This window comes from Mycetomoellerius zeteki, unplaced genomic scaffold (genome assembly GCF_001594055.1).
Source record: "Mycetomoellerius zeteki isolate Tzet28-1 unplaced genomic scaffold, Tzet1.0 scaffold386, whole genome shotgun sequence".
In the NCBI taxonomy this organism is placed as follows: Eukaryota; Metazoa; Arthropoda; class Insecta; order Hymenoptera; family Formicidae; genus Mycetomoellerius; species Mycetomoellerius zeteki.
Window position 1 is genome coordinate 562,546 of NW_017257377.1, and position 8,457 is coordinate 571,002.

The 8,457-nt window shown below is 32.6% G+C and overlaps 1 protein-coding gene across 2 annotated transcripts in view; it reads left to right on the forward strand.

Moving 5' to 3' along the window:
- Positions 1-32: 32 nt before the first annotated feature.
- The window catches only part of krz (beta-arrestin protein kurtz), a 19,152-nt gene continuing 10,727 nt past the window's right edge, over positions 33-8,457 (forward strand). The window contains exon 1 of one of the 2 annotated variants that reach the window (XM_018453462.1): positions 33-267. The gene's annotated coding sequence lies outside the window, so the exon portion shown is untranslated. Of the gene's footprint in view, positions 268-2,938; positions 2,945-8,457 lie in introns of those variants that run through there. The other variant, XM_018453464.1, reaches the window with a different exon arrangement.

Here is an 8,457-nt window from a genome sequence, read left to right on the forward strand (position 1 = left end):
TGTGCCGTGTGGGTTTCCGACTAACGAGCAGTCAGTCATCGGAGCACCGGAGCAGTCGTTCTCTTTGTGCGCGAGGCTCACCGCGATAAGTATCTCACGACGGTGGTGGCCGTCGTCGTGCTGGGGGTGAGTCGCCGGGGTGGTCGCGTGGGAGCGTCGCGCCGTCGCGACGCGTCGCGCCGCGGCGACAGTGACAGCTCCGGTGGAGCACCTGAAGAGAGGGTGTGGGCCCGCGACGCGGACCATCGTACGACAGCGGGACCTTAGGTAAGGTCGAACAGGACAACCAGAGACGCGGACGAGTTCTCACGCGGTCTCCGCTCTCCGCTCTCCGCTCTCCGCTCTCCGGGCGAAGTCCTCTGCTTAGACTCTCCTCGCTTCTATACTTCCGCGAGACCGACCGTTATTACTCATCGTCTCGCGATCGTACACAATTTCTCATCTTCACGGAAATGAGCGTAACGCTCGTTTTCGGCCGTGCCGTATTAACGCAAGCGTGTAACGCAGATCCGGGTTCCGTCTGAAATTTCACCAGGACATTTCGTTGCTCCGAAAAAGAATCTGGTTCTTCGGATTCTACGCGCGAGAAAGGAAACAATAGCGGATCGTCTCCGCTCCTCTTTTTCGAGTCACTTCAAACGGAACGCCAGCCAGCCGGAATTCCGGAAATTCCAACTACTCCGAAAAACCGCAGTTACTTGCACGCGGAGTGCGTATTGTTCTCGCTCGTAAACAGACTTAACCCTAGAACACTGTTCCTTCTTTCATACTTGTTTACAATCGTACGTCTCTAAAAAACGTACATATGTCTAAAAAAAGGTGAGAAGGTGTCGAATTTTTGTTCGATTTAAATTTACTGTTTGAAAATATTTTAAAAAATCTGACTACTGAAAAATGTTTTTACAGAAAAACATTTCTTTAAAATATTTGAATAAGCTTTGTTGATAGAAATGTAGGTAATACAGCTCTGAAATACACTGAGAGAAAAATGTACTAAATTTTATTAAATAATTGTTTGAATAGTACCAATATAATATTTATTAATATACGGAAAATAAATATTTGCTAAATAAAAAATATAATAGTTAAGTCAAATTAATGATTCTCGTACCAAATAAATATATGTTTATTTATTCAGTAAATATTATCATTATATTATGTCGTTATATTTAACTGGCACTATTCAAACAAATATTCATTAAAATTAGTACATTTTTTCTCAGTGAATAACCACGTAAAATATACTCGGAAAAAAGTCAATTAAATATAAATCTAAAATAATAAATGCCACATATTGCGTTCTGTAGTCTATACGGTTGATCGATTTCTAATTTTTAAGCGACTGTGGGGAAACAATTTACTTAAATAAGTCTTTATTATAAAAGTTTTCTACTAAAAAGCATTTAAATCGTAACAATTATTTATGGCAAGTCGTGCATTGCACATCTAATTGATATGAACAAACTCATTATAGAAAAATGAAAGAAATTCCGTCATCTTTTTCGAGTGCACTTAAAAATGTTATAAACTTTACGATTTTATTCGTAAGTAGATAAATATAGAAAATGCGGAAAAATAAAATTGGAAGATCGCTATAAACTTTATAACGTAAAAACTTTTCGTTTGTTGGTTTGGAAACGCCTTATAATCGCGATTGTATGAAAAAGTGTCAAGAAGGAATTCTATCTGTCATCGTAACAAATCCCGAAGATTGATTATATCATTAATTATCGCTGAAGAGCCTGCTTTCTTTGTTTTTCGCACTTTTACCTTCGTGTTAATTATGTAACATTAATTATCTTAACGCTCGTAGTTTACGTTCTCTTCATATAACAATTCGCATCAGTAATAATGAATTGAATATTCAATCGGTTATAACTGCGAGAATTTCGTTATACATAAATTCTTTCATTATTATTTTAATTTATATTTACCATTTAATTTAAATCTTTTGTTTTATTAATTACTATATTTACATTAGTAATATTCGTTTGTTGCGTGTGTAGTTCGTCTTTAGACTGTTTTGATAAATTAAATGATAATGATGCTTAATTATATAACATCGTAAATTACGATATAACGTTTGATCACGTAATTCCACTTTATCGTTATGAATTTTATTATTCTCATTGCAATATCGTAATTATTGCAAAACAGTGGTATGTAAACGCATTTTATTTACGGCACGAATTTTTGCGACCCGGCGTACGTTCGGCCGAAAATACTCATTTATAAAAGCCGTCGACGCGAGCGATGCGACCCGATTATCGTTATCGATGCGAATATTCTCTTCCTCTGACAATGAGAGAGCATGATAATCGAGGGGAGCCAGGATGTATGTACGTTTACCCGGTTATCGGGCGAGACATCATCAATGTTGCATCCACAATCGTGTGGTTTCTGACCCGATGTATCGAAAATCGAACGTACGGCCGACAGGCCGCCTCGTCTATCGCGTCAATCGATATTCCCGCTTTTCACCGTCTTTTCCCACGCGACACGTTAATTGCACACCGATAGAAGATGCATCAACGCATTCTCCTCTCCAGAAGCCACGCGACTCGACCACCAGTCGCCGTGCACGAAACGTAAACGCCCGTAAAAAGATCCGAGCTGACATTGACAAATACGTCGTGATAAGCTTCCTTCTTTTTCGGAGAACCACAAAGAACGTAATAGATGCACTTCTCAGAATTTAACCTCTTGCCTTTCATCCTCATGGATATCTTGAATGTATCTTTTTTCTTTTTTATCTCGATAAGAAAGTGAACGATGTCAGATAAATGATTGATAGAAATCAAATATTATTATGCGCATCATTAAATTTGACGTGCAACGTTATATTGGGATATAAGCAATATCAAAATAACTATAAAATTATTTTGTAGAAAAAAATACATGAAGGTTACGTCGTAGATCATTATCACGAGGTGATCATCATTACGTAAGTTATTATGTAAAAGTTTAGATCATTACTATGTGCTACAAACGAAATAATAAAATTATGAAATATTGTTTCACATTTTTCCACTTAATTAAATTTTTATTCCTGTAATTTAGTTTAGTGATATATTTTAATATGTTTTTCATTTTTATATTTAACATTTATTATTATACTTTACAGAGTGACAAAAAAGTTTATGTGACAAGGTTTCGTGTGTTTATCAAATCATTACCCAAGTAGCAAGCTAATGTTATTTGTCGTCTTTTTTATGTCAAAATGACATTAAATATTGTGCCATTTTAACATTAAACGACGACAAATAATCAGCTTGCTACCTGTGTAATAAAATATGTATTTGAAAAAACAAACTCTGGAGTGTTAGTTACATTCAGTGTTGGGTAGTATCTCTGTACATGTATAGAGATATATTTTGTGTGTGTAACCTGTATCTGAGGTACATTCAAATTCGAGTATTTGTATCTGTATCTAGATAAAAAAAAACAGCATCTGAACTGATTTTCAAATATATTTTTCGGATACATTTGCTCAGCATAGTCATAATTCCATTTTGTGTATAATATAATTGTTGATTAATTCCATTCCGCAGAAAAAAAGCAGCTTTGCTGTTGCAAAATTCTATAACATGATTGATCTTTCCCTTAGTTCCTCACTGAATCTAAATGCAAATCAGTCATATTAAAGAATTTTACAGTTACACAGCTGCTTTTTCTGCTGAACGCAACCAGTGATCTTAGATTGTGGAATTTCTAACGCGTGTGTAGTTAAGCTGGAAACACAATGTTTGAAGCATTTTTAGTTTGTAAAACTATAATGAATGATGATGAATAATATCGTCTTATAATTCTTATTCGAAATCGTTTTACGATATTATTACAAATTTTTTCAATTGTCTAAATGTAACAAAAATGAATGAATAAATGATTCATTTAATAACTAATACATTTTTTTGCACATTACCATTATTACAATAAAATTAATGTAAGAGTATCTGAAATGTATTTGAAGATACTTTGAAAGTATCTGATATCTGTATCTATATACATTTTAATATGTGTATCTATATCTGTATTTAGATAAATTTTCGTACATGTAACTGTATCTAGATAAATTTTAAGAGTATCTTGCCCATCACTGTATGTGTGTGTGTGTGTGTATGTGGTTACATTTTATTAAATATTAAAGACCCTGTACTAAAACATTTTTATCGGTTCGTGAATTAAAGTCTCTATTGACTGCTTGGAACAATTTATCCGGAAAGGTACACAGTCATCGTTAATGCGTTCCCAAAGCAGCTTGAAGCTTGTATCAAAGCTAAATATGGTTATTTTAAATGTTAATAATTTTTAGTATTTATAATAAGATATAACTAACAGTTCAGAATTTATTTTTTATAAATATATGTTAATAATGATTTGATAAACACAAAAACTTTGTGATTAAACCTTTTTGTCACCCTGTATATTTCTCTCTCTTTTTAATCTACAATAAACTTTATATTTTAAACTTCTAATTTACCAGTCCTGTAATTCTGCATGTATATATTTATCGCGTAAATATCTTTTTCTTCTAAGATTGTCATATCTTATATTTTTTTAATTAAAAGAGAGAGGATGCGACGGCATATTTGCAGTGGTGACGAATGCATCTTGTATGCAAGGACCAAATATGAATCGCGCTTTTCTTTTCGTCGGCTCATTATCACGAGTGTGGCATCCTAGCGTCCTTGATGTTATCGATGATCGATAGGCGGATTGCCGAAGAGATTAAATGAAGCATTTAATGCAATTTGCACAATACGTAAACACGACGCGAGCGTCCAATCCAACCAACTACCTATCGATTTTATTCTATTCAATAAATGCATTTATTACACGCTATGAATGAGAGATGCAACAGTTTGTTGCGTCGTAAATTATTCATTCTTTGTATCCACATTTATTTGCCAAATTTAATTACGTAACTGCATCTTGGAACATAAAAGATATTAATATTATATACCAAGTATTTGCATCTTATTTGCTATATAAATAGAAAAGTTAACAATAACATTATTCGTATCTATAGTAAAATTATTTGTTTAATTCACGATATATATATATAATTCTAAAATTATTATATATTAAATATTTCACTTTAAAACCGAATATAATTTATTCACATATTATTTAACAAACGATCTCGTGAAATTTTACTATTACATTTATTCATTAGCATGATACGGGATACAATTTACTCTTGTCGCGCAATTTTTTTCATCATCGTTAAAAATTCTAACTGGGAGCTATACAGAAGGGACAGGGGCGCGGGAGCGAAGTTCATGCGGTGACTGTCGGATCGATATTCGTATTCTACGAAGTCGCGAAAGCTTTAACTTAATCTGGGATAGTTTAATCACGCTGAATTATGTGCTAACTTCATTAACTCTCTCCTGTCGGTGTACTTGCTCCTCAAGGCAACGTTTAAAAAAATTCAGGCCATTAAACACAAATCAAATCTCCTTAAGACTCGAGACAGCTTACTTGATATCGAAGGTATCGGAAATTTTCTTTAATCGTTAGATTATGTTATTGAAAAACGTTGATTTCGTATTAGTGATTTTCGAGAAACATTCGAAACTCAATTCTTTTTATCGGTTCATGAAAAACAAAACTAATAATTATAGCATTTAATTACTTAATTATACATCAAACATGAGAGAGGCAAAAATTTAATGAAAATTTAATTTAATTATGCAATTTCAAGCAGAGCTTCTGTTGGAGGATACTTGAAGTTGTGAAACGATCGAGAAATTTAGCAGTAAGCACTATGTGCTTACCTGCTAACCTTGGCGCGACATTTAATAATTACCAATTACATATTTATGTACACATCCGGATATAAGCAGCAAATGTCAATTATTTTCATCATCTCAAATCATTAACGACGAAGATTCAAAGATCCAGTCGCGTTAAAGATAACTATTGATAAATCTATCAGCAGATATCTTTATATTGACAGTATTACAGTCATGTTTTCTTATCAATTTTCAGTTAACTTTTATTTTTAAAGATGTTTTTAAGAAGGAGAATTAGTTTATTAAAATTATATTATAATTAGAATAAATATTAGAATCTGAACAAATTTTTAATTTTATATATATATATACACTTTTAATTATATATACTACAACATATTATAAAAGCTACTGTAATAAAAATTTTATTATCACTATGTTTAACAGTTTAATTAATAAATTAACACAGTCTTAAAGAATATAAGATATCTAATAAATTAAGCAAACAATAAATATAATAAATATTATTAATTACAAATTGAGTAAGATATTTCACATAACTATTTAATAAAAGAACGTAAAAAAGTGAAAATAAAGTGAATTTAAGTTGCTATTTTTCCCTATATTTTAAAAGGGATTTCCTGATATTTTATTGCGCTGTACTTTTAAAGTGATAAATTGAAAAATAATAGAATATGCGTATTCTACTACAACGTAGCTTTATCATTTATCGTGCACCATCCTATCAAAAGCTCGCGCGACGCAGAAGCTTGCAACATGGCCCACACGCAATATGTCCGATAATGGCTAATAAATTGTGCAATATAGCGGCTCCCTTATCAGCCCTCACGTGTGTGAAAATTTCCTGCAGAATTTCCCGCCAGCTACAGAATTTCCCACACCATTTTCAACTACTAGGAAAATCCAAGAAGAAAAATCGCGCATTAACATACAATGTATGTCAGAAAGAAACATTTTATCTTGAGACTGCAAAAACGAAATTATATATGAAAAATGTCGCAAATATTAATATAAAGCTAACATAAATTTGCTTAGCTGACGTTTTACCGAGTTATTATTCCGTAAAAATTTTTACTTCGCTGTAATAACGATATTTGTATTTAAAACGTCAAGGAAAAATGTAATTTAAAATTTTCAAGAATGTATTATAAATAAAATAAAATTGAGTCAATTACAAAAGAAAATGGAATAAAAAATAAATTGTACAACAGTATTGCATTAAAATTTAATTTTACAATAAATGAAACTGTTCGTTACTAGCAAACAAGATTTATCTCACAGAGTATTCCATGTATTCTGTGGGCTTCTCTCCTTTTTTCTTCTTGAGTAATTTGTGCCTCGCGTAAATAAGTTATTTCCGGTGGGATCAACCTGCCGAACATTTTGAGGTACGAAAACCGACGAAAACACTCGTATCATTTACCCGACGTTTATATCCACATACAGGGTGTCCAAAAATCGCCACACAATTTTTCTTTTGACAAAGTTAAAATTAATTTCGTCTCTGCGAAAACTCAAATTCTATCTTTCATTTCGACTTTTAAACATCTCATTTATTTTTTTTTATTTAAAATGCAAACACAATAAAACGTTTGATATCAAGCATTAAAAAGCAGGAAACAGTGATTCGATCGTTTAACGAAGAGTCGATTGTTAGAATTAAAGGATTTGATTATAGCGTGGGTCTCGCGCATCCTGAATAATGGAAAGGTATAGGGTAGCTTTTGAATAATATAGTTTCCCTAGTTCGATTTAGAGGAACTATAACGGTGAGTCGAGGGGCATCCTGTGTATACAGAATAATGACGTCAATGACGATTGAGAGTAGTATGATTCCCGGTAGTTTCGCGCCGGTTATAGAATCATTGTAACAGGTATAAGTGCGCTAAACTATAGGCAACTTAGAATGCAACGCCATCACTCGCCTTAATTCGCGTCATTTATTCGCCAACAACAGCACAATCAGACTTCGAAATCATGATAAAGCTCGTTATACAATAACAAATTATTCGCGAAACGAAAGAATCGAGAACACTGCGACATGAGAGCTTTGCAGTGGAAAATGGGAGAGCAATGATCGCATCTGACGTGTAATGTACAGCGCAATATGTAGAACATGGTGTTCCTTTGACCGGTTGTATCTTTAACCATTTGAATTTATAAAAAATCTATTGGATTTTTTTAAAAGTAAAAATATGTAGTTTGTAGTACGAGTACCAGAGGTGTTTTATAACTTATAATTATAACAATGAATAGAATTATACTCCCGTGAAAAATCATTTATTGTTTTCAAGCGTTCGAATGAAATAATATCAAGAGGTTTTTTATCTCATAAAATGTATATGTATTCTATCTTATGTTGGAATTGCCTAAAATGTTAAATAGATATTCAGAAAAAATTATTTAAAACTTAATACTGTCAATCTTAACCTATAATTTATAAAAGTAATAACAAATAGAAAGTGGACAAGAGTTGTACCTTCAACCAGTAACTGATATTGTACCTTTGACCAGTCAATACGACATCGGATAGTCATTTAGTTTAGCTATCTCATCTCCAATATTAATAAAATTATGCTCATTAGACGCGATTTTGAATGAAATGAACGAAGGACACTATTTTTGCTAGATTCAATCGTTTCATGCAAAAACGAAAATCGCGTCTTTGTATGGTAAAGTTTATTTTTATATATTTTAT